We start from the raw sequence: 24,966 nt of genomic DNA on the forward strand, positions 1-24,966 counted from the left end.
TCTAGACTGTGAACTAAGCCTCTGCCCCATGCTGCCCCAGGAAGGGAAATGATGCAATTTCCAACATAAATCTCCCTGGACTTAATTACTAAAATACAGAAATCCTAAACCTAAGACTTCATATCTCTTCATTCTCATCAACGGAAAACTAATTATCTAATGCTTCCTTGTCAGTAGGGCCATATTTTGGGAGGGGGGGTAAACTCCAACAACAATAGTGAGTTTTGTGTTGAAATATGGAATGTAATAAAGGTAAAGAGAAAATGAAGTGAAATTTATCAGTTATGCAGGCGGGGGTGGGGAGTGGGGGGTGGGAGGTAAACTGGGGTTTTTGGTGGTGGAATATGGGCACTGGTGAAAGGACGGGTGTTTGAGCATTGTATAACTGAGACATAAGCCTGAGAACTTTATAACTTTCCACATGGTGATTCAATAAAATAAATTTAAAAAAACAAATAAATAATAAAATTCTTGTATATGTATATCCCTTTACTTACTATTGAACTCAGCTCTTGTCCAGAGTGATAAAAAAACTAAAAGCTGAAAGTAGGTAAATGGATATACCTGTTAACCTTTCAGTACCTGTACTGCAATCATAATGCCCAGAAGGAGGAGAGAGAGAGAGAAAGAGAGAGAGAGAGAGAGGTGGTTATATGTATGATCCACTTAAGAAACATTCTATGGGATAGAATAGCCATAAACCTGTCTGGTGTAAATTTAATAACTAAAATTATTATTAATTTTTATCAAAACCTTCCAGGAAAGAAAAAATATAACCTATGTTGTCTTTATCAAATGGAAGTCTCTAGATCACAGCATTGGAACTGGAAGGAGCCATATTCCAGTCATAATTTCTCATTCAGGAAAATCCATGGTTCTAATCACAATTATTCTGTCTGTAGTACGGTCATTCCGTTGTTCATCGATTTGCTCAAGCGGGCACCAGCAATGTTTCCATTGTGAGACTTGTTACTGTTTTTGGCATGTCGAATATGGCACGGGTAGCTTGCCAAGCTCTGACGTATGGGTGGGATACTCTCGGTAGGAATTGAACCCCGGTCAGCCGCATGCAAGGCAAATGCCTACCCGCTGTGCTATTGCTCCAGCCCAACTTAAACCTAAATCGGAGTAATTAGCATGCAGATTCCAAAGGACTCCCAAGTTCCACTATTTTTATCACCTCATGAACATTGTCTAATCTTGTTTAAAGATCTCTTGTTTAAGAGAGTCTCTTGCCCGCATGCCTGGCTGTCTTCCCCGGGGCCCCTTGGAGGGCATGGGCTCCAGCTTCCCTCCCCACCCAGAGCAGAGCTCCCAGGGGCCAAAGACTCTCGGAACCTAGCCACAGCCATGCTCAAGGCCCCTCTCCACATGTTCAGACAAGCCTCATGCATGAAGGTACCGGCAGAGGAACCCAGGTGTGTGTAATCCCGTCAACGGCCAACACCCAGAGACTTAAAAGCAAGCTCCCAGAATCGATATCTTATAACCTACTTCTCCCTCTGGGAGAAACTAGCAAGCTACCGAGAGTTTCCTGCCCACATGGGACAGCCTTGCAAGCTTCCCACGGTGTATTCATATGCTAAAGCCAGTAACAAGCTGGATATCATTCCCCTGACCCTGAAAGAGCCTCCAATGCCACATGGTTAGGAAGGCTGAGTAGAGGGAGGCTTCTAAAATCTCAGGGATAGGATGAATGGAGAGGTTACTGAGCCCGCTTGAGAAATCGATGATCAACGGGATTTCGTGATTCGTGATTCGTGATGTATTTTGTCTAAACCACACCTCCCCCCCCCACACACACAAGGTCAAGAACTTGCCAGGAAGCTCCCTTTAGCAGCCAATTAACTGACCTCCTCTGGAAAACAACATTCTGAATAATCTAAGGCATTTTACTGGCTCTTCCACAGTATCCCAGGGGACCAGGCAGGCCTGTGGGAACAGGGAATACAAGCATGAAGCAAGAGCCCCCATACCTCCAGTTTAGAAACAAACTGTCCCATGGTTAAGTCCCTTAACTAAGATCCAAACAAGAAAAAAGAAAGAAAGGAGCAGAGAGACGGAATACAGGGGTCAAGGCACTCACCTGCCATGCAGGTGCCTCCAGCTCAATCCCTGGTACTGCAAGGGGTCCCTGCCCCCCCCCCGCCCACAGCACCACCAAGAATAAACTCTGGGCACCACCACCACCATCAAATAACCCACAAAAAAGCAAAACAGCAAATGAAAAGTGCCTTGGGTCAAGAGAAGACCCTGTTTTCCCTTCACCTAGTGCCAAACCTGGTTTTTATGCAGTGTTTGTCAATAAACAGGAATAAGCAAGTGTTTGAAAATAAACATCAGAGGCGCCTGGAACAGCTTATCTTAGGAAGAGAGAGGAAGTGCTCTAGACTGAAGGGAGGAGCTGGAGCAACAGTACAGCAGGTAGAGTGTTTGTGGGTAGGGTGTTTGCCTTGCACATGGCAGGACCCAGGTTCAAATCCCAGCATCCCATATGGTCCCTGAGCACCACCAGGAGTAACCCCTGTGCATCATGGGGTGTGACCCCCCCCCGCAAAAAAAAAACTGGAGGGAGATGATGGCAACTACCAACCCACTGGGCTGTGAACCGCAGGAGCCCAGGGAGGTGGCTCGGTGGAAGAGTCCATCCTGTTTGCCTGGGTTCCATTTCCAACTCGGAGCCATGAGCCAGAGTAGCTCCACTCAGCACCGCTTCACCAAAGAATAAAATAAATTCACCATGGGACAAGCTCTGCATTCTAGAAGTCAGGGTTCGATCCCCACCACCACCTTAGGGAGCAACCCACGCACAGGGCCAGGAGCCACCCCTGAGCTCCTCCACCACCATGTCCCTGCCCCAAAAAAGCATCACTTATGCTAAGCCTCAAAGCAGACTCAACTTCTACCCTGATTAGTTTCCACTTTAATGGGATCCTAAAAGATCCTAAAACCAATCTGGGATCACCCAGTTGGCAGTTAAAAAGTTATTTGTGGGGGCCAGAGTGATAGTACAGCGGGCAGGGCATTTGCCTTGCACGCGGCCAACGCAGGTTCAATCCTCAGCATCCCATATCCCAAGCATCGCCAGGAGTAACCACTGGGAATCCATGGGTGTGACCCCCCTCCCAAAAAAGCAAAAATAAAAGTTATTTGTGGATTTGGGGTATGATTCAGTATGCAGGTGTACTCCCGGGACTCTCTGGAAGACGGGCACCTTGATAGTAAGGGGAGAGATCAGCATGGGCCTGCCTTAGGGACTAGCTCTCTCAGAAGGGTCCTACTCTTCCTAATTCTTGTCCTCCAGATGCTTTCCAAACCTCACTCAAACAGGACTTGATCAAACACTGGCCATGCAGGGCCAGAGACAGTGCAGGGACTAAGGCACTTCCCTTAAGGCCTGAGGACAACCTTGATTCCATCCCCAGCACTGTTGACGATCCCTAAGCACTTCTAAGAGAGGAGGTCTGAGCACAGAGCCCAGAATAGCCCCTGAGCAGAACCAGATGTGATCCAAAATACATAAAACGTGTCTCAACACAAGAAACCTCACCCAGCCCAGTCACGGACAGGATTGACAGATTGATAGCTCTCTCTCGATTCCGTGGGTGGTGGTGCATGGCTGTTCTTAGTTGGTGGAGCAATTTGTCTGGTTAATTCTGATAATGAACAAAACTCTGGCAAAATTATTCTATAATATTTAATTACATTTAATTGCTGCTATTTCCTGAGCATTCACTTTGAACCAGACAGCAATTCTAAGTCACTGTCACTTATTCTCCATAACCACTCTAGGTATCATAGCTCTACTCATTCTAAATATGTGGAAACTGAAGTTTTGAAAGCTTGAACCATGTACTCAGTGTTGAACAGTCCAGGAAGCATCATTCACTTTGTTTTCCATATAAATGGATCCTCCTGGAGCATAATATAGTAACTTTGGATTATGACTCCAGTTTCACAGAACCAATGAATGGCCTATTTGGGAATCACATAGGACTACAAAGTCTATGTTCTAACCATTTATATAAGTAACTTCTTCGGATAGCCACATGTGTGTTCCAACTCTGTGTGTCTTGTATTAATGATTATTCTTGGTAATGTTAGTGATGAGTTGAGAAGGAAGTTGGTTGTGAAGTGTTGAGCCTGACTCAAACTCAAGGTAAGTGATCTAGGAGACTTTATTCATACTGGGATTTTTAAAAATGTGAAACAGGAAATTGATTTTATTATGAAGAAATTTCAAACTCAGGGGAAAGTTGCATCAACAGAAAAGAATATCCAAGTATTTGTTACCCAGATGAACTCATACATTTGTTCTATCACTCAATTTAGATGTAAAGAGTTCTCCATACATATATGCTAGATGGATACTTGTTCACTATCACTATCACTATCATCACTAGCATCCCTTTGATTGTTGATTTGCTCGAGTGGGCTCAGTAATGTCTCCAGTCATCCTAGCCCTGAGATTTTAGCAGCCTCTCTTAACTCATTCTTCCCAACAGTGCCACATTAGAGGCTCTTTCAGGGTCAGGAGAATGAGACCCATCATTGTTACTGTATTTGGCATATGAATATGCCACGGGAGCTTGCCAGGCTCTCCCATGTAGGCAGGAAACTCTCAATAGCCTGCCATGTTCTCCAAGCAAAAGAACTAGTCTATAAGATGTCACGCAGCCGCTTCCGGGAACTTGGTTTTTTTAGTCTCTGGATGGTGGCCATTGATGGGATTACACGGCTCCGGGGACAGTTTGTGGGTATGGCTGGTAAGCTACTGAAAAATGGGGGATCTGGGCGGAAGAGGCCCAGTCTTGATCCGAGCAGGCTTGGAGATCTCAGCCCCGGGTCCGGCACACCTGGCTCCTCTGCCGGTTCCTTCATGTGTGAGGCTCATCTGAACATGTGGAAAGCATGGCTGTGACTGGGTTTCGGAGGTCTTCGGCTAGCAGGGCTCTGCTTGGTGCAGGGAGGCAGACTCAACCCACCCCCTCTGAGGGGCCTCAGTGAAGAAGGCCAGGCATGGGTGCAAGAGACTCGGCTAGGAATCAGTCTGGATGGGAGATGTGTGCCAAAAGTTGATAAAGGAACAAACATGATGACCTCTCAGTGTCTGTGTTGCAAGCCATAATGCCCGAAAGTATAGAGAGAGTATGGGGAATATTGTCTGCCATGGAAGCAGGGGGAAGGTGGGAAAAGGGGGTATACCAGGGATATTGGTGGTGGGGAATGTGCACCAGTGGAGGGATGGGTCTCTGATCATTGTGTGATTGTAACCCAAACATCAAAGCTTGTAACTATCTCACGGTGATCCAATAAAATTTTTAAAAAGAAAGAAAGGAAGAAAGAAAGAAAAAAGAAAGAAAGAAAGAAAGAAAGAAAGAAAGAAAGAAAGAAAGAAAGAAAGAAAGAAAGAAAGAAAGAAAGAAAGAAAGAAAGAAAGAAAGAAAGAAAGAAAGAAAGAAAGAGAGAGAGGAAACTTTGGTACATCTATGCAATGGAATACTATGCAGCTGTTAGAAAAAAGGAGGTCATGAATTTTGTATTTAAGTGGATCGGCATGAAAAGTTTCATGCTGAGTGAAATGAGTCAGAAAGAGAGAGACAGACATAGAAAGATTGCACACATCTATGGTATATAGAATAACAGAGTGGGAGACTAACACCCAAGAATTGTAGAAATAAGTACCAGGAGGTTGACTCCATGGCTTGGAGGCTAGCCTCACATTCTGGGGAAAGGGCAACTCAGAGAAGGGATCACCAACTTTAATACAGTTGAAGGCCATGTGGGGAAAGGGAATTGCGGGCTGAATGAGGGTTAGAGACTGAGCACAGTGGCCACTCAACACCTTTATTGCAAAACACAACAGCTAATTAAAGAGAGAGAACAGAAGGGAATGCCCTGCCACAGTGGCAGGGTGGGGTTGGGGGAGATGGGATTGGGGAGGGTGGGAGGGATGCTGGGTTTACTGGTGGTGGAGAATGGGCACTGGTGAAGGGATGGGTTCCCGAACTTTGTATGAAGGAAGCATAAGCACAAAAGTGTATACATCTGTAACTGTACCCTCACGGTGATTCACTAATTAAAAATAAATAAATTTAAATAAAATAATAATAATAATAACAATAAAAGAAAGAAAGAAAGAAAGAAAGAAAGAAAGAAAGAAAGAAAGAAAGAAAGAAAGAAAGAAAGAAAGAAAGAAAGAAAGAAAGAAAGAAAGAAAGAAAGAGAGAGAGAGAGAAAGAAAGAAAGAAAGAAAGAGAGAAATGCAAGTTCCTGGATTTCACCTAAGACATACTTAGTAGGAAGCAGATTGGCATCCAGTAATGTGTCTTCCAGACCTCCCGGGGGCGCTGAGGTTCCCGCAAGTTTGACAACCACTGTTGTCAACTTTTGGAAGGTGAGGAGTTGTTCTAAGTAGAACACTTTTGGAAGGTGGGGAGTTGTTCTAAGTAGATGCTGCTTTTCTCATTAAAGGAGAGAATGTGGGAGAAGTTAGAAAGCTCAGATTTGGGGCTGGAGAGATAGTTCAGGGAGCAGGGTGCTGGTGATGCACTCAGCACATTTGGATCGATCCCTGGCATTCCCCATATGTCCCCTAAGCACCACCAGGACTAATTACTGAGTGCAGAGTGAGGAGTAAGTCACTGTCATCCTGTTGCTCATCAATTTGTTTGAGCGGGCACAAGTAACGTCTCTCATTGAGAGACTTATTGTTGAGGAGTAAGTAAAAAAACAAAATTAAGAACTGCAGTTTGATTTTTCTAAGGTTACCATGACATGGGAAAAATCAGAGTTGAATTTTCCTCCAGTAAATTGATTGGCATAAAGGTACTTTGTAGGCTAAGATGGGTTCTAGGACTAAGTGCTATAATTAGTACTTTGTAATAATGGTTTTCCAAATTATTGCCCAGAATGAACTCATTCCTGTGTACTTGATCCATCTGAAACTTTTCTAACTTTATTGCTCACATATACAAAGATAGTTTACAGTGCTACAAATATAATTATTAGGGAGATATTTAATCGTTTTATAAATGACTGTGTTCACCAAAGTGGCTTATTATAATCTTTAGAAGATGAGTATTTGAAACTACCCTTTATAGAAGAAACTATTTTAATAAAGTTGTCAAACATTGAGATAAGAGATGAAATCATCAGCTGCATAGAGCATTATTTTTTTACAATGATAAGATCACATTTCTCCCTTCAAATAAATGAATCTGGGTTTACAACCTGCAAAACAAAGAATCCCAGCTTCAGTGAATGTGAGTGAGTGTTCTTGTGTGGTGTTTGCATGCCAAATACAGACTCCTGCAATAGGGTGACAAAGTTCCTAATAACTATTTATTTATGTGTCCTCAGTTGGTTACCAGCTGTCATAAAACAGTCTAGTCATGATTGTGTATATAGAGCAAAGAATAAATTTCCAAAGAAGGAACACTTAGAAACATTTCCCTGAGCTATTAAAGTCTGAGTACATCATTATGAAGTAGTCCTTGTAGGGAGGTTGTAGGAGTCCTTGTTTCTTCTTGGTTAATATGACAACTCAGTACAAATATAATAAATAGATTCACTTTCAATGTCTAGATAATGATCCACTACATTCAAACTACAATAATGAATAGAAAAAGGAAGAGGATGAATTAGGATAGGTTCTATTGTGTATATGTGTGTAAATATATATATATATGTGTGTGTGTATGTATATATGTATAAATATGTAGTTAGTAGTATTCACACTTAAATATAGATAATTATTTTTTTTCTAAGATTGAACACAAAATATCTTTCTATTTGTATTGTCTTTAATTTCTTTCATCAGTGTCTTATAGTTTTCATGTAGAAGTATTTTTGCTTTATCTCCTTAGTTAAATTTATTTGAAGGTTTTTGGTTTTGATTTTGGTTTGGGGGCCATACTTAAGGGGCTTAGGGCTTACTCCTGGCTCTGGGGGTGTTTGACGAACCAGTAGGGGAGGCAAGGATCAAATGAGTTCTTCTATATGCAAGTTCTGCCTCTTCAATAGGATCTCTCCGGTCCCCTACTTTAAGTATTTTATTGTTGTCTGTTTAATACTACTACAAATGGGTTTGCTTTCCTTACTACTTTTTTTCAGATAGTCCAGGTTGACTGAATCTAGTAGTGTTATGGTTTTTATGTTTAAAATCATATCATTTGTAAACTGAGAAAATGTTACTTCTCCCTATAACATTTAGAGGACTTTGTATATATATATATATAAATGTATGTACATATATATATGTATATATGCTCCTCATTATTCTGGTGAGGACATTAGTACTGTGTTCAATAGAATCCCTATTGCTGGGGATTTAAGATGGGTTGACCTCATGCAAGGCAAGCACCTCAACTCCCGTACTATCTCTCTGACTTATTAAGAGGGGTTTTTCATGAAATTTGTCACATGCTTTTCTGTTTTTATTAAGGTATTCTAATGTTTTGGTTAATTATAATTAAGATTTCTGTTATAGTCATACTTTAGGCATTAGCTTCAGTTGTACATGGAAGGGAAGTTACAAGTTGTCTAAGTCTGAAGTGAGTGGGGAAGCAGATTAGGCTTGAGTTACAAACTTGGATGTTGTTAGAAATAGATATAGTCAAAGGCATACTGCTGGCTGAGATTATTTAGGGGATAAATGAGGATAACAAAGCAAAATCGGGGGTTATTGCAATATTGGGAACTAAATAGGGTTGAAAAGTAACAGAACAGACTGAGAAGTTATGCCCAATAGGACATAATAAAATCAGGGAACTTAGATATCATAGAAGTCAAGAGAAGACTTTCTTCCCAGTTACAGGGAATTTATATAAAATGAGGAAAGTAAGCAACTTTTAAATTTCCTACCATTGAATTGGATTTGGCAGAGCCTGGCAAGCTCTCTGTGGCATATTCAATATGCCAAATACAGTAACAATGATGGGTCTCATTCCCCTTACCCTGAAAGAGCCTCCATTGCCGCACCACTGGGAAGAACAAGTAAAGAAAGACTGCTAAAATCTCAGAGCTAGGACAAATGGAGACATTACTGGCACCTGCTCGAGCAAATCAAAGGGATGGCAGTGGTAGTGGCAGTGAATGTGATTTTTTCTCTATTCTATTAGCATGATATATCACATTTATTGATTTTTTGCTTATTGAATCAAGCATCTTTTCATGATATAAACAACATTTGGTCATGATGAATGCTCCTTTCAATATATTGCTGTATTTGTTTGCTATAATGTTATGGAGAAATTTTGCATATGTATCTATCAGGCGTATGGATAGGTCTATAGTTTTTTTTATATATAGTATTCTCTTATTACTTTGGTATCAGGGTAATTATCTCATGAAATGAGATTGCTTTTTTCTTGGAGTTTGAGAATTATCATGAATTCTTCTTTAAAAGAGGAATATTTAAAGGAGTGAGATCAGTGAAATTCACAGGTGAAGTAATCAAATACTGTTTTTGTTTTGTTTTGGGGATTTGGGGCCTGCCATACCATACCTGGTTGTGTTTACTCCTGGCTCTGCACTCAGGAGTCACTTCTGGAGGTGCTCGGGGGGACCATATGGGAGTACTAGAGATTGAACCCAGGTTGGCCATGTGCAAGGCAAACCCCTTATCCATAGTACTATCTCCTCGGCCCCAAGGACTTCTCTCTGTTGGGTGAATTTTTATTACCAATTCATCTCCTTACTAGTTAATTAGTCTGTTCATATTTTCTATTTTTTTCTTGAGTCAGTCATGATGGGTTGTGTATTACTAATATCTTTCCCATATTATCCCAAGTTCTGCAAATGTAAGATAAAAATGAATAAGCAACCAGAGGCTGAAAAAAATTAAATAAACATTTTAAAATGTTGGTTGTGACCTAGCAATAGTGATTGAGTATATGTCAATGGGTCATCTAATACAATCTTTACAATAATTGGTTGTGAAAGATGTTTGATTTTAGCTTCAATTTAGAGACAGAAAGTTGAATTTCAGATGAAATAATTATGTCCCAAAGTTATATGACTTGAAACTGGTGAATCTGTCTTTTGAAATAGTTGGGGTCTAGATAAAAGAATTATTAGGGGCTGGAGCAATAGCACAGCAGGTAGGGCATTTGCCTTGCACACGGCCGATCCGGGTTCGAATCCCAGCATCCCACATGGTCCCCTGAGCACTGCCAGGAGTAATTATTGAGTGCAAAGCCAGGAGTAATGCCTGTGCCAGGTGTGACCCAAAAAGCAAAAAAAAAAAAGAATTTCAATATTTATGACTTTTTAGTACAATTGAGGGCCAGAGAGACAGTGCAGGGATTAACGTTTGCTTCCTATGTGTTGCTTAGTACCACACAGTCCCTGAGTACCACCAGGAGTTAGTACTGAACACAGTCAGAAATAAGGTTTCACCATGGCCAGTACAATAGATGGATAGATAGATAGTTAGATAGATAGATAGATAGATAGATAGATAGATAGATAGATAGATAGATAGAAAGAATTAGATTTATGAAAGCTACTGTGTATGAATTTTGTTATGACTCTATATTTCTGTGCAAGAAGATTACAATTTTAAAACCATGGCCAGGCATCACAACCTTTTTAGAGAGTACAATACCAAAGAAATTTGCTGGCAGTAGAATGCAGGAATCAGCAAAAGAAGCGCTCTTTAAAAGGTGAATCTAGAGGTTTCAAAGAAGCCAAAGAGTTTAAAGGAAACCTGGCAAAGACTATATATTTATAAGCAGCCCTCTAGGGAATAACCACAAAATGGACAGTCTGAATTAAGCTTTCAAATTTTCAAGCAATAATTTAGTACATCAGAAACGTTTTTTGGTATTATATTAGGGTTGTACATGCCTCAGGGGATGTACAGATGACAACCCTGACTTGAAAGCCTCAGCAGTCATGCAGAAGCACCAGACTATGCTACCTAAGCAAGGCTGATTTGCTTTTTCATCAAAAAAGCTTGCTTGAGGTGCTGGAGTGATAGCACAGCGGGTAGGGCATTTGCCTTGCATGAGGCCGACATGGGTTCGATCCCCAGCATCCCACATGGTCCCCTGACCACCGCCAGGAGTAATTCCTGAGTGCAAAGCCAGGAGTAACCCCTGAGCATTGCTGGGTGTGACCCAAAAAGAAAAAAAAGCTTGCTTGAAGAGGTCAGAGTGATAGTACAGTGGGGAGGGCATTTGCCTTGCATGTGGCCGGTCCAGGTTCCATCCCAGGCATCTCATATGGTTCCCTGAGCGCTGCCAGAACTAATTTCTGAGTGTAGAGCCAGGAGTAATCCCTGAGCATAGCTGCATCTGACTCAAAAAGAAAAAAAAGAAAAGAAATTGCTTGAAGAAGGTGAAGTCATTTTCTTAAGACCAGCAGAAAATAAGCAATCCCCATGTCTGTCAATAGGAAGTATCAACAAGAACAGACAATAGAAGATGCTAGAGAGATAGTACAGTGGCTAGGACCCTTGCCTTGCATGCGGCTGACTCTGGTTTTGTCCCTAATATCGCATATGGTTCCCTGTGTACCACCAGAAGTGATTCCTGAGTTTACAGCCAGAAATAACCCCTGAGCAACTCTGGGTATAGCCTGAAGCCAAAATAAGAGACAATTAGAAGAAATACTGGAAACATATATGGAACAACACCGTCAGTAAGATGCTCCTGCTTGTTTCTGTGGACCCCAGATTGAAGACAAGGGAGCCCCCTGTTAGTTGACACAAGAAATGAGCACCTCCTGCTGAGCCAGCAGCCAGCAGCCAGTGACTGTAGGTAAGATGTGTCCAGGGCCAAGAACCCAGACGCAATGCCACAGGTGCTTTCTGCTTTTGAATTATGACTGTTTCTAGAAATGTAAAAGTATTAGTAGCTAATGTTACTCTTACCTGTAAAAAACATGTTTGCAGCATTTCAGACCCTTTTCAGCTATTTCCGCAAGACTGAGTGTTTTCACTCTACTCCCATCACTTCAGAGACTATCTGTGTTAAGTCGCCAAGAAGTGCTAAACGTATTTTTAAAGCCAGTGGTAATTTTAGTTTCTTCTGAGCCTTCAATTTTGGCAGTGGCAGCAGAAAGAAACCCTTGTAAAACTGTGTTTTGAAGTACTTCTCTTCTAATTGCCCTTCTATAGCCCGTTCAGCAAAATATCTAGTTTTCTTAGAGTTAGACTTATTAGCATAAACAATGGTGGTAAAACTGCTTCTTTGATTTTTGTCTGGATTTCTTTCTTTCATTCATTTATTTCATGACTTGTCACAAAATTTTCTGGATGCTAACAAGGGGAAATGACAGAAACACAGTTTCTATTTTCAGGAAACACTTATTGGGCTGGGAAAGGAAATATGAATAAAAAGTAATTACCAAAGTATGTGCTAGGCAGCATGTTTGAGGAAAATTGTATTATGTAAACAAGAAACCTTGACTCTAGGGAAAGGGATGTGAGAGAGATGCAGGTGAGATTATGCAGAGGGTTCCTGGAACCAGCCAGACTCCACAGACAAGAGGAGAATGAAAGTTCTGGGAACGAGCTAGCAAAACGGAGAAAACTAGAGACCAAGAGATCAGGCTGAAACAGGGTTTATTGAGAGAAAGAGCACTTCCGGGTTCCGGGCGAGGGTCAGGGGTAGAGAATATTCCGGGGACCGAGGGGATCGCTATGTATAATCCTCCTGTTTCATACAGCCAGAGAGTTTAGAGGAAAAGGAAGTGAATCACTACTAAACCCAAGGTCAGTGTGGTCACCAGGCAACAGGGGGAGGACTTCCAGAACCCTGAAGAGAAAGGTCCAAATCCCCAATTTAGCACAAGGAGGGCAGGAGTTTGGAATTGTTACATCCTCGTAATTTAAGGAATTAAATGACCTCAACTCTTTTGCTAAGGTTTTCATTTTTAGTCTTGAGTTCTAATGACGTCCTGGGAAGAGAATGACAGTCTTCTTTTTTTTATTTATTTATTTTGGCTTGTGGGCCACACCCAACTATGCTCAGGGTTTACTCATTGTTCTGTATCAGGGATCACTTTTTGGCAGGACTTGGGGGACCCTTTGGGTTACCGGGGACCCAACCTGGGCCAGCCATGTGCAAGGCAAGCCCTGTCTCTGAAAATCTTTATCTTTAGTACTAACAGTTGGGCTGGAGCTATAGCATAGTGGTTGGGCGTTCGCCTTTCACGTGCCCGACAGAGTTTGATTCCTCCGCCCCTCTCGGAGAGCCCGGCAAGCTACCGAGAGTATCGAGCCCGCACAGCAGAGCCTGGCAAGCTACCCGTGCGTATTGGATATACCAAATACAGTAACAATAAGTCTCTCAATGAGAGATGTTACTGGTGCCCGCTCGAACAAATCGATGAGCAACAGGATGACAGTGACAGTGACTAACAGTTGGTAGCTGGAGTAAACATTTGAGTCCTGAACACCACTTCTGGTTCTGCCATGAGCTTGTTAGACAAGTCACTTCACCTTCTCAAACCCCTTCTCTTCACACCACCTAATATGAAAGCTGGACTATCATTTCTTTCAGTTCTTGTATTCAAAATCAAGATGGTGAGAGGTATTGTTTTTGGTTTTTTTTTAAATTGCAGATTAATTTGAACTTATTTTTTTGTGATCCCCCTAACAGAGCAGGCTGGAGGCACCAGTTTAAGAGTTACTTTAAGCCTTAAGCAGATAGCACAGTTTGTTTTGATAAAATGGCATCAATAGTTTGACAGTAATATGCAAGTTATTGTGACCATGTTTGGACAGAAACATGTGGGACTTTTATAGTCTGACTTGGAGTTGTGACTGGGATAATCCCTTGGCTGCTACTTAGCCAAGAGCCTGGTTCTTTGATTCTTGCCTTATATGTCATTCCCTCTAACTCATTCCTCTTTGTTTGCTCTGCTCAGTCACCTCTGCCATTAACTATGTCCCCTGGAGTTATGAGGGGACTAGATTCTAGATTCTGGTGTTGCTGGAGGACAAGCTCTAATTCTCCCCATTTGGGTTTGGTGATAAATCTCGTAGGTAGATGGAGTGAAAATGTTATAGAAAAAGGAATGTCTAGGAAGAGTTCTCAAGGCTGGGTCTAAAATTGGTGCCAGCCAGATCTAGGAAAACAAGGTTGGTAGAAATCTGTTGGGACTCCAAGGCCCATCAGCAACACCCTGGAAAATGTCTTCTCCAAATTAGGCCTCTGATCACTGAGCACTGGGGCCACTTTCTATTGGCTTGTTTCTTTGTGTTGCTTCGGCTTCTGTGGGCTTGGGAGAGTAGCAGCAAGGCACCCAGGAGCTAAGATCCTTACCCCTGGCTGATCAATAGAATTTGGGGAGTAGTAGAACAATGTTGTAGGTCACACCTATCAGTTCCCAGAGGCTGCCCCAGACTCAGGGGTCACTCCCAGAAGTGCTTGAGGGGACCATGTGATGCTAGATATCAAACCAGATGGACAACATACCAAACAAGGTCCTTACTCCAAACTCCCTGCAGACTGCACAATAGATTCTTAAAGGGAAGCTCCTAAAAATGATCAAATGACCAACCCCATTTCTATCCCCAGGGAGTCTGAATTATTGATATGGGGTAGAATAACTCACTTCAGGTATGTTTTGTAAATGTTTCAGGTTGTTCAAATGCATATCTGGGTTTAAAAATAACTCTTCTGGAATGACAAAACTCCAAGTGCTCTTTAAAAGTTCTTTCTGGGCCAGAGTCATAGTTCCTTGGATGCTGCCAACCTGGGTTCAATCCCTGGCACCCCATATCATCCCTGAGCACACCAGAAGTGATCACTAAGCACAGAGACAGGAGTAAGCACTGAGCACTGGTCTCTGTAGCTCCCCCCCAAAAAAAAACAAAAATAAATAAATAAATAAAAAGTTAACATTACCCATCATACATTGGTGCTCCATAGTTAGAATGTAACTAACTATGTTGACCGCAGATGTGATTTATTTAGCTAGAAAAATGTTCAAATAAATAAGAAATAAACAGAAACCTTGAATTTGAATCTTTTTTTCAGAAGGCCTGACTTTAAGCAGTTTTCTAATATCTATTACAAGGGTTCCATGGGTACTTAATTGTGCTACTTCGGGTCTATTGAGACTGATGCATAAACAGTCAGTGATCAAAATATATACATATATATGTGTGTGTATGTATATATACATATTTTAAATCAAGATCGGTTGCCTTCTACTTTACACCCCATCAAATGTGGTGGGCTACTCTTGGTATATCAGTGGCATAAAGTATGAAATGTCACTCTAGGAATTCTAAAATTTTAAATAGGGTGCTAGAGCTGGACTTAAATTCTTAACTGGATGGTGATTTTGGGGTCCAGGTGCATCTCTGCAGCATGTTGCTCCCTTCCGAAATGTGTGTGTGAGTCTCTGGCCATTAATGAGCTTATATGGTGTCCAAAGCTTATATGGTGCCCATGGGCATGACGGCCAGGCACCCAGAAGCACAGGGAGATGGGGGGAAGGTGCCCATTCCTAAATCCTTTGCACACATTTTAAAATCTGCTGCCATATCATATGAGCAAGACATAACTTAAGTATCAAGAAATAGTAAATGGCAGCACTTGTTTTATGTTCGCTTGTTTCTGGCCACACCTAGGAGTACTCAGGGTTTGCTTCTGGCTCTGTGCTCAGGGATCACTCCTGACAATGCTCATGGGAACTTATGAAGTGCCAGGGATAAAAACTGAGCCTGCCTTATGCTCTACAAGTGTCTTACCCTCTGTACTATCTCTCAGGCCCCAGTTTATGTCCCATTTTTTAACATGCTTATTGATGAGGTTATAAAAATGTCAAAATTTCTATAAGTGTCTACCATAGAGGCAGGCTGGGAGTAGGAGGGAAACTGGGGACATTGATAGAGGGAAGTGGACACTGGTGAAGGGATTGGTGTTGGAGCATTTTACACCTGAAACTCAATTATGAATAACTCTGTAATTCATGGTGATTCAATTAAAGAAATTTAAGTACCCTTGATGATAGTATTTAGTTTACTAATAAAAACCAACTAAAGTTTCAGGCTAGTAATAGTATGGATTAACTGTATGTTTTGAATTGTAAAATTCACCCCAAGTTCATGGTCAAGGCATCTATTTCAGCTTTCTTTCTAGAGTGTCACAAGGGTCAAATTGGTTTCGGGTTTTAATCATTTAAATCAGTGTCTGTCCATCCAGACATTCTAGATTCAGATATGGCAGAGAACAAATGTTTCAGGAGCACATAATACTTTTAATCATTAGAAACATAGTTGAGTGCCAGGATGTATCATTTATTTCTTTATATGTGTTTCTAGCACTAATAATCACAAGACTTTTGTAATCAAGTTGTATAGCTTTGTAGCACTATAGCACTGTTGTCCAGTTGTTCATCAATTTGCTCAAGTGGGCACCAGTAACATCTCCATTGTGAGACTTGTTACTGTTTTTGGCATAGGCTCTGCTGTGCGGGTAGGATTCTCTCGGTAGCTTGCCGGGAGCTCCAAGAGGGACGGAGGAATCAAACTTGGGCCAGCTGCATGCAAGACAAACACCCCACCTGCTGTGCTATCACTTCAGTACATAGCCCTATAAAATAAAAATGTTGGGTATGATTTCTATAAAATTTCTGGCCAGTTAGATTTCTATAAAATGTATTCCATAAAATTACTACTGGATAACATGGGAATAATACATGATTGGATACCACTACTTATGCTGACTTTAATGAGACATAAAAAGGAAAAGTGTCTGGGACTGGAGAGATAGTACAGTGGGTAAAGCATTTGCCTTGCAACAGCTGACCCCTGATAACCCATATGGTCCCTGGGGCACCTCCAGGAATGATGCCTGAGTGCAGAGTCAAGAGTAAGCCTTGAACACAACTAGATGTAGCCCAAAGACCAAAAAATAAATAAAAATAACAAATTCACAGAGAAAGAAAGAAAGAAAGAAAGAAAGAAAGAAAGAAAGAAAGAAAGAAAGAAGGAAGGAAGGAAGGAAGGAAGGAAGGAAGGAAGGAAGGAAGGAAGGAAGGAAGGAAGGAAGGAAGGAAGGAAAGAAGGAAGGAAGGAAGGAAGAAATATCTTTCTTTGAACATGATCACCTCACTATAGGCATACATAAAATTTATATTAAAAGCCTTTTTGTAGGAATGGAAGTCTTTCTGATTTTGATCTTTGCTCCCTTACCCTGGACAGTGGGCTTGTTTTCTTCTGTGGTCACTGGCTGGGATAGACACAGCATCTTCCTTACATTTGGTGGCATTCATATCCATATATTCTCTTAATCATCATGCAAGAGACATTCATAAAGATTCTTGTACAGACTTTCTGTTACTGCTCGGGATTGCTGCCCTTCCTGGGATGCTGACTGGATCTCCTCCTCCTCATGTTGTGCTGAGTTCACCTTCTCATCCTGCCCTAGGTTTGGACTTCAAGGCCCTAACTTTCTCCTTCGTCTTCTATGTAATAATGTCAGAGCCAGTCATGGGCCCCTTTGGGTCCCTTTTCATGTCAGGTCCATGGTCTCATGGATTATCACTTGGTCTCTCACAGGTCACCCTTACCATGTATGGTCTATAAAGAAATGGTGATTCCATTTCTTTAGATTGTCTAAAGTGGCATTGAACTCAACCATTGAACCCAATCCTGCCCTCCCAGTCATGCCAGGGTCTCTTGCCCTAATCTCCTTGTCCTAGAGAAGTGAAAGTGGCTCTCTAACTGAAGACACTTCCTTACCCTAATCTAAACAAGTGCATCTGAGTTGTTGACCTGAAACAAAATCCTTCATTATTTTTGACAATAAACAGGGTTTATTCAGAAACAAAAGAACATTAAAAGGACAGATAGAAACTCTTCAAGGTGAGAACCACTTTGTCACATTTTGGAGCCTAGAGTTTGCTGCTTATGCATTTGTGGAATTTTTTCTGGTGTTCTGGGCTGGAGCAGTAGCACAGCGGGTAGGGTGTTTGCCTTGCACACGGCCGACCCAGGCTCGATTCCTCCGTCCCTCTCAAAGAGCCCAGTAAGGTACCAAGAGTAATCTGCCCACACATAATAGCCTGGCAAGCTAACCGTGGCATATTCGATATGCCAAAAACAGTAACAAGTCTCACAATGGAGACGCTAGCAGTGCCCGCTTGAGGAAATCAATGAGCAACAGGATGACAGTGATACAGTTCTGACTCTGTGTAGGGAAGGTTTTGAGTATGAATATGCATTTATTTGGAGGGGCATTTACTCATTCATTGATTCCCTTATTGACCACCTATTTATGAGAACTATTAAGGAACTCCACCACTGATACCCCTCTTGGGTTCACCCACCACCCTGGATCTGTGGACCCACAACCAAGCTTCTATATACATCACTGTTAGCTACTCATTGCTCTGCCCTTCTGAAAGCCCTCAATATGGGGACGGAAGTTATATTGCCCTTGTGGTGAGTCAACGTGCCTGTGAGTTTGTGACCTATCATTGCCCCTTCGTCCCGGCTCTCTAATATCTGTGGGAGGAGGAGGCATTCAAACTGCCAGTTTCCTTGCCTCAAAGATAAACTAACTCCAACAGGCAAGTCTTGCTCCAACACACATCTAGCGAGATCCAGCAGAGATGGGGCTTTTCTCCTGATAGTGTGCCATTGCTCGATTCTTCCCTTCTGCACTGCCTGCCTGCTCACATCTCTCCTGGGAACACATCACTGACATTTCTGGTTCAGGGTCTGCTTCTGGGAAAAGCCCATCAAATATAACTACTGTCCAGTCGGAAAGGATCAACACAGAATGCTCTCTCTCATTCAGGGGCTCTAAGCAAACACTGTAAGATAATGACAAATGACCAAAGGCAACATAACCTGAGAACTGGTCCAAAGAACAGCGCATACCATGGTGGGGGAACAGGGGTCAGAAGGAGCGAGGTGAGGATGCTGAAAGAGTAGTGGAGTGTGTGGTATTAGACAGTTGAAAGCATGGGCAGTGTTGGAAATCTTGGAGCCTCGGGCCAAAGAAATTTTTAAGGGGCTGGAGTGATTGCACAGAGGGTAGGGTGGTTGCCTTGCACGCAGCCAGCCGGGTTTGATTCCCAGCATCCCATATGGTCCCCTGAGCACCGCCACGGGTAATTCCTGAGTGCAGAGCCAGGAGTGACTCTTGTGCATCACTGGATGTGATCCAAAAAGAAAAAAAAAAGAATTTTAAAAAATATTTTAAAACATAAGAACTTTCTATGTGCCAGACACTCTAATTATATTCCAGAACAATGAAGAGATTAGGTGCAAGCATTTCATTAGCTATCATGGATCCCTAATTAAATATACAGTGTGCCACTCAGGGTCTTGAAAGGAGAGAGAGCACATTCAATTTGAGTAACTCAAGGAAACTTGTAACTAATACCCAAGGACAATAGAAATGAGGGTCAGGAAGACTTGGTTGAAGCTTGCTACGAGTATGTATGTGTGTGGGAAGGGTTAGTTAGGACAATTAGAAGGTGTAGTTAGGATCACCATGACAATGATAGTTGGAAATTATCGCTCTGGACAAGAACTGAGTGCTGAAAGTAGGTAAAGGGATATTCATGACAACCTCTCAGTACCTGTATTGCAACATAATGCCCCAAAGAAAAGAGAGAGAGAGAGAGAGAGAGAGAGAGAGAGAGAGAGAGAGAAGAAAAAACAAAAGTGTCTGCATTAGAGGCAGCGGTGATGGTGGTGGGGTGGCAGGAGGAAAACTGGAGACATTGGTGATAGGAAATTCTCTGGGTGATTCTCTCCAAGCTTCCTACCTCCCCCACCTTCTCACCTCTTGTTTTTATTCTCAATTGTAGACCCCCTTTCCAGTCAGTGGTTTTTGTTCCCTATCAACTCTGGTTCTGATCCCCCCATCCATCCTATCCAGTTTAGTTCCCAGGAATATTTACTTACTCCCTGTAAACCTCTTTTCAGTAGGAGAGCCATGTGCAGCACTCTGCACACCTTACCACTAGGGGGCAGTGCTTTCCTCTTAGGATACAGAACCCAGGGGCCCACCGAAGACCAAAATCAAGAGAGATACTTCCAAAGCTCAGAGATTCACCCAAAGAAAACTCTTTTAACAATTCTATTAGTTCAACTCTTTCCAACTTGCTGGGTTTGGATTACATGGCTATGCATGTATTTGGAGAAACAGGGGATGAGTTTGGCAAAGAGGGCAATTACATTACATTCAATTGTTCTTCTGTTCAGATGTCTGGAGTCCATTCAATTTCATTGCCTTCTAATGAGATATATTACCTCATTTCTAATTTCAAGACAGAATAGATATAAGGGTGATATTAGAGATAGGCAGCAAATGAGGAAAGAAATGTACAAATAGAAATAGAGATAAATAAAAAGATTGCAGGCTGCAGGTCACTGACCTATAGACTACCAGTTTTGTGGTTGGATAAAAAGACCTGTGCTCAGTTCTCTGTCATTTCTCAGCACTTGGTTTGTCCCTATTTATGGGCACAAGGCTGATTTTTACAAGAGGAACTCTGAGGCTCTGAAAAAATGGTCTGTGCTAAAGAAGGCAGTGAAGAATGGAATGTAATAGACCTTCTGAAAATTGTTTAACAGGAAGATGACATTTGCCAAGTGCAATGTACAGGCACTAAACCATTCATTACATTTGCCTTCAATTGTCTCTAGTTTTGCAAAGGCCTGTGAAGGACCTCTGGTAATCCTCCTTGGAGAGGGGATCAAGGCAGGCAGGTCTTCAGTTCTTTCATTAGTGTGAAGAAGTTACAGAAGGCACCTCCACCTCTTAAAGGTGGTCTAATCTCTAAGGGGGACCTGGAGCGATAGGGTGTTTGGGTAGGGCAGGTAGGGCATTTGCCTTGCATGAGGCCGCCTGGGTTTGACTCCTCCATCCCTCTCCGAGAGCCCAGCAAGCTACCGAGAGTATCCCGCCCACATGGCAGAGCCTGGCAAGCTACCCATGGTGTATTCGATATGCCAAAAACAGTAACAGCAAGTCTCACAATGGAGACATTACTGGTGCCTGTTTGAGCAAATCAATGAGCAAGGAGATGACAGTGATACAGTGATAATCTCTAAGGGAGGGGGAGATTTGGGATAGGCAGGCAGCTAGGGATGGGCCCTACCCTCACTTCCATGGCAACAAATTCCCGAGAAGAAAGAAAACCAGTATCCCCAAGGCTGTGAAAGCCCACCTTGTTAGCACAGAAATTAAGGCCTGATAATACCTTCACCTGGTCTGAGAGAAGCTCCAGTAGGAACAAAGGCCAGGAATGAAATATCAAAGAAGACCTCAATTACTATCAACTCCACTCCTTAGCAACCACCCTAGCAACAGACTCTTGATAGATAGAGAGCTCCAGTGGGGCACCTTGGAAGAAATCCCATAAAGCCACCTAAACAAAGGAAGCGCACACATACTGCCTGAGCCCATGTGCTACTTGGGTCCGTGTGCTGTGGCCAAACTCACATGCTGCCTGCCTCTCTCCTCTTGAGATTACACTTGCCTATTATCATTTTGTAACACAGGGATGTGTGCCGGGATGCTCTCTGCCTTTGAAGAAGCCCGTGTTTCTCTCTCTCTTTCTCTCCCTCCTTCCCCTTCCTCAAAACTTGCAAATTAAACCTGTTTTCCCTTCACTGCTCCTCTCCTCTAAGAGTTTGTTTCTGAGTGAAAGGCAAAGGGCCCAAAAGGTCTGGGTAAGGCCTAGGACTGACTTTCCTTTCCTGCAAAGAGCGATTCCTCACTGGAGCCTGAGTCCGGGTCTCCCTGGGAAATGGTGGTGGGGACTGATCCCAGCTGGGAACAAATGGACATCAGGCATGGCCCGATGGCCGCTCAGTGAGGCTGGCAGGGTCTGAGGTCCTTGCTGTTTAGGGGCTCACTGCAGACTTTATCAGCCCTAGATTTCCCAGCGGCTCCAGGGTGGCAGAGGTGAACTGGGAGAAAGCGGCAGAATTCCTTTCAAGGCTGCTGTCTCTCTCCTCCCCACTCCACACTGTTACTGGGCCACCAAAGCAGAGACTCAGAGAACCAAAGAAATTTTGAGGAATTTTATTCGTTCTATACTTCAGTGTCCCAGACCCAAACCAGGCAGCCTTGATCACTGCTTTTTCCCATCTTTGTAAAAGGTTTTTTTCTTCCTTCTCTCGGCAAGTCAATCAGGTAGCAGATGTCAATCAGGAAGCAGTCGATCAGGAAGCAGGACGTGCTGGGGAAGAGACCACTTTCAGAAATGGATGAACGATTTGGTCAGCCTTACAGTTGGGTCACATTGCTCAGAACTATGGCTCGGTTCTCTCTCTCCTTTTTTTTTCTTTTTTCTGCAGTCAATAATTTGGAAGTTCCTGTCTCTGGTTTAAATAAGTGATTTTTTTCTGCAGTCCATCATCTCAGGAAATCCCTGACACTGATCTTGAGGATGATTTAAGTGTTAGATTTCTCGGGAAGTCTCAGTCACTGCTCACAGTCACAGGACGTGTCTGTAAGCGGCTATTTCTGGAGTTTGCTTGAAGGCAAAAAAGGAAAATGATGGTCTGAGAACAAGATGGTTACCCTGATGCTAAGCTACTACAGCATAGGTCAGCCCGAGGACCCCCTTATTATCAGAAAGCAAGGGAGCTTGGAGGTGTCAGCCAGGTGCTGTTACCACACAGCTCAGTTGACCCTAGGAAGGCGTGTCTGATCACACCTGCGGGTAATCGCCATCTTCACCTGCAGCTGCACAAATGTGGTTCCAGAGCAGCACCATCAGCTCCCCGGAGCATTCTCTGCGTGCACCGACCCTGCCTAATAAATGGGGCCATACAGCACTTTATAAGCTGCCGATCCCTGGAGGAAGGTCTAAGGGAACAGAATAAATAGAGCAGTAACAAAGAGTGTTTACTCAGAAAGACAGACAATGCAATCACCATAACCGTTAAGCGCTGAGAATTGATCCCACTGTTGCTTTTAAGAAGCCTCTAGGGAAGAGCGAATTCACTGGCTTGACGGAGGCCTCCTCGAGCCGTCCACAAGGGGGCGTGCGGTCGCCCAGGACCGGACCCCAGGGTGTCCGGAAACCTGACGAAACATGACACAAACGCTAGAGGGCAGCAGCGAGGTCCTCCCGCCCCATTCTTCCCTGACATTCAGCTTTGTGTGCGTGCACAATCTCCTTTGAAACACGTTTTCTTCTAAAACAGATGCTTTCTCCAGCGTGGAGCGGGAGGAAAATGTGCCCTGCAAGCCAGGAGGGCCCCTTCCCAGCATTTCTGTCTCACCAAGGCGGAGGTGGGGGGAGGGGGGAGTTGATCTCAACAATTAACTTTGCAGGACGCCCAGGCAAAGCTTACCCGGAAGGGGAAAAGTGTGTCCTTCTGCTCAGGCTGCTCATACATAACATGTTTCAGGATCTATTAAATCCTCTAAAGTTTCCCTCAATACCAGTGCCCCTGACTCCGGGGACAGAGCTGGGACAGAAGCATTTCTCTCTTGTGCTTTTGAATTGGACCATCCACTCCACCCAGCTCATCCATCCAGGCAGCCCTGCTGTGATGCTCCGTGCCACAAACAAGTCTGCACCCCGCAGAGAGCACCCGGGCTGGGGGGCAGTTCCGTAGTCCCTGATAAATACTGCCATCAAAATTGCATTAGCGTCCTCAGAGAGTATGTGTATAAGCACGTGCCATCAATCCAAAATAACGAACACGTGGAAAGGAGAAAGAAATAATAGCAAGGAATGCATGTGGTCCCAAGGACCCGCAGAATAATTGTTATTGCTGTTGTTTTAATTGTTGGGGTTAATACAGGATGGACAAGGTGACCAGGGAGGTCAAAGTGTGGCAGAAGTCGCTCACAGAGCCCAGATGAGTCAGCTGTGTTCTGAGGAAGCGGTCCCAGCTAATAACCCTTTCTCGGAAGCTGCAGGTCACTCCATCAGGGGCTGCATTGGAAAGCGCTGGCGTCCTCAGCAGCATAATAACAATAATGGTGACACTGCTATTTTTCAAGCGCCCTCTTTTGCACATTTAAGAACATATTGCTTGAATGGAGACACTCACGGTTTTTATATAAATAGTAGTGGGGTGTTGGAGAAGGTTCAAGATGTTCTTCAACAGAGAATAATAAATAGCCATTTAAAACAAGCAAAGGGTGTATTTTCAGATATGCAAACATAGTTACGATACATAGCATTCAATTGGTCCCCAAACACTATGTGACTATTTATATAGTATATATTTAGACATAGACATGGCAACAACAATAACAAAAATTTATAAAGCCAGAAAAATAGAATTATCTCTGGATGGTGGAATTATAAGTAACATTCCCCCTTCTTTTGAATCTGTGTTTCTTTTCGAGCATTTTCACTCACTCACTCACTCATATATTATATATCTTTAGTTGTTGACCAGATAAACATCTTTAGTTTAGCAAAATATTACACTTCCGGGCCCTGGGGCTATGGCCTCTGATGTCTGCACAGGACCGTCTCAAAATCAGACAAGTTTTCTCCATGAGGCAGAGTTCAGGCCTGGCCAGGTAGAAGCACCGCCCTCACGTGGAACAGAACCGGCTGTCTTGGGTCCCCCCTACAGTGGTGTCTCCAAGCACCCAGAGCGGGAACAGGCTTCGGGGCCAGTCCCACCATTCGCTCTATTCTTCCCAGGTGCTATTGTCAGGCCTGATCTTTTCCTCTTCCTGGGTCATCTCCCACATGTAAGGAGACCCAACACCCAGACCTTCTGATCTCCTCTCTCTGGATCTCCTCCATCCTTGGGGGCTCTGTTCCCGTGCCTCCACACTCAGAGCCTCTCCTAGTGGCCTGAACTCGCCACGTTGCAGGGAGGGGTGGAGGAGGAAGATAGCATCCCTGAGTCCTTTCTGTGAACAGTTAGCCACATGGGCACCCCCACCACGGCAGTGTGGATTTGTAAAGTCGAGGGACAAGTTCAGTTTTAAAAACAAAGACTGCAGCAAGCCAGGGTGGGATACTAACAGATCCACTATCACTCAGGGAGTGCGA

The sequence above is a fragment of the Sorex araneus genome, chromosome 1 (assembly GCF_027595985.1).
Source record: "Sorex araneus isolate mSorAra2 chromosome 1, mSorAra2.pri, whole genome shotgun sequence".
NCBI lineage: Eukaryota > Metazoa > Chordata > Mammalia > Eulipotyphla > Soricidae > Sorex > Sorex araneus.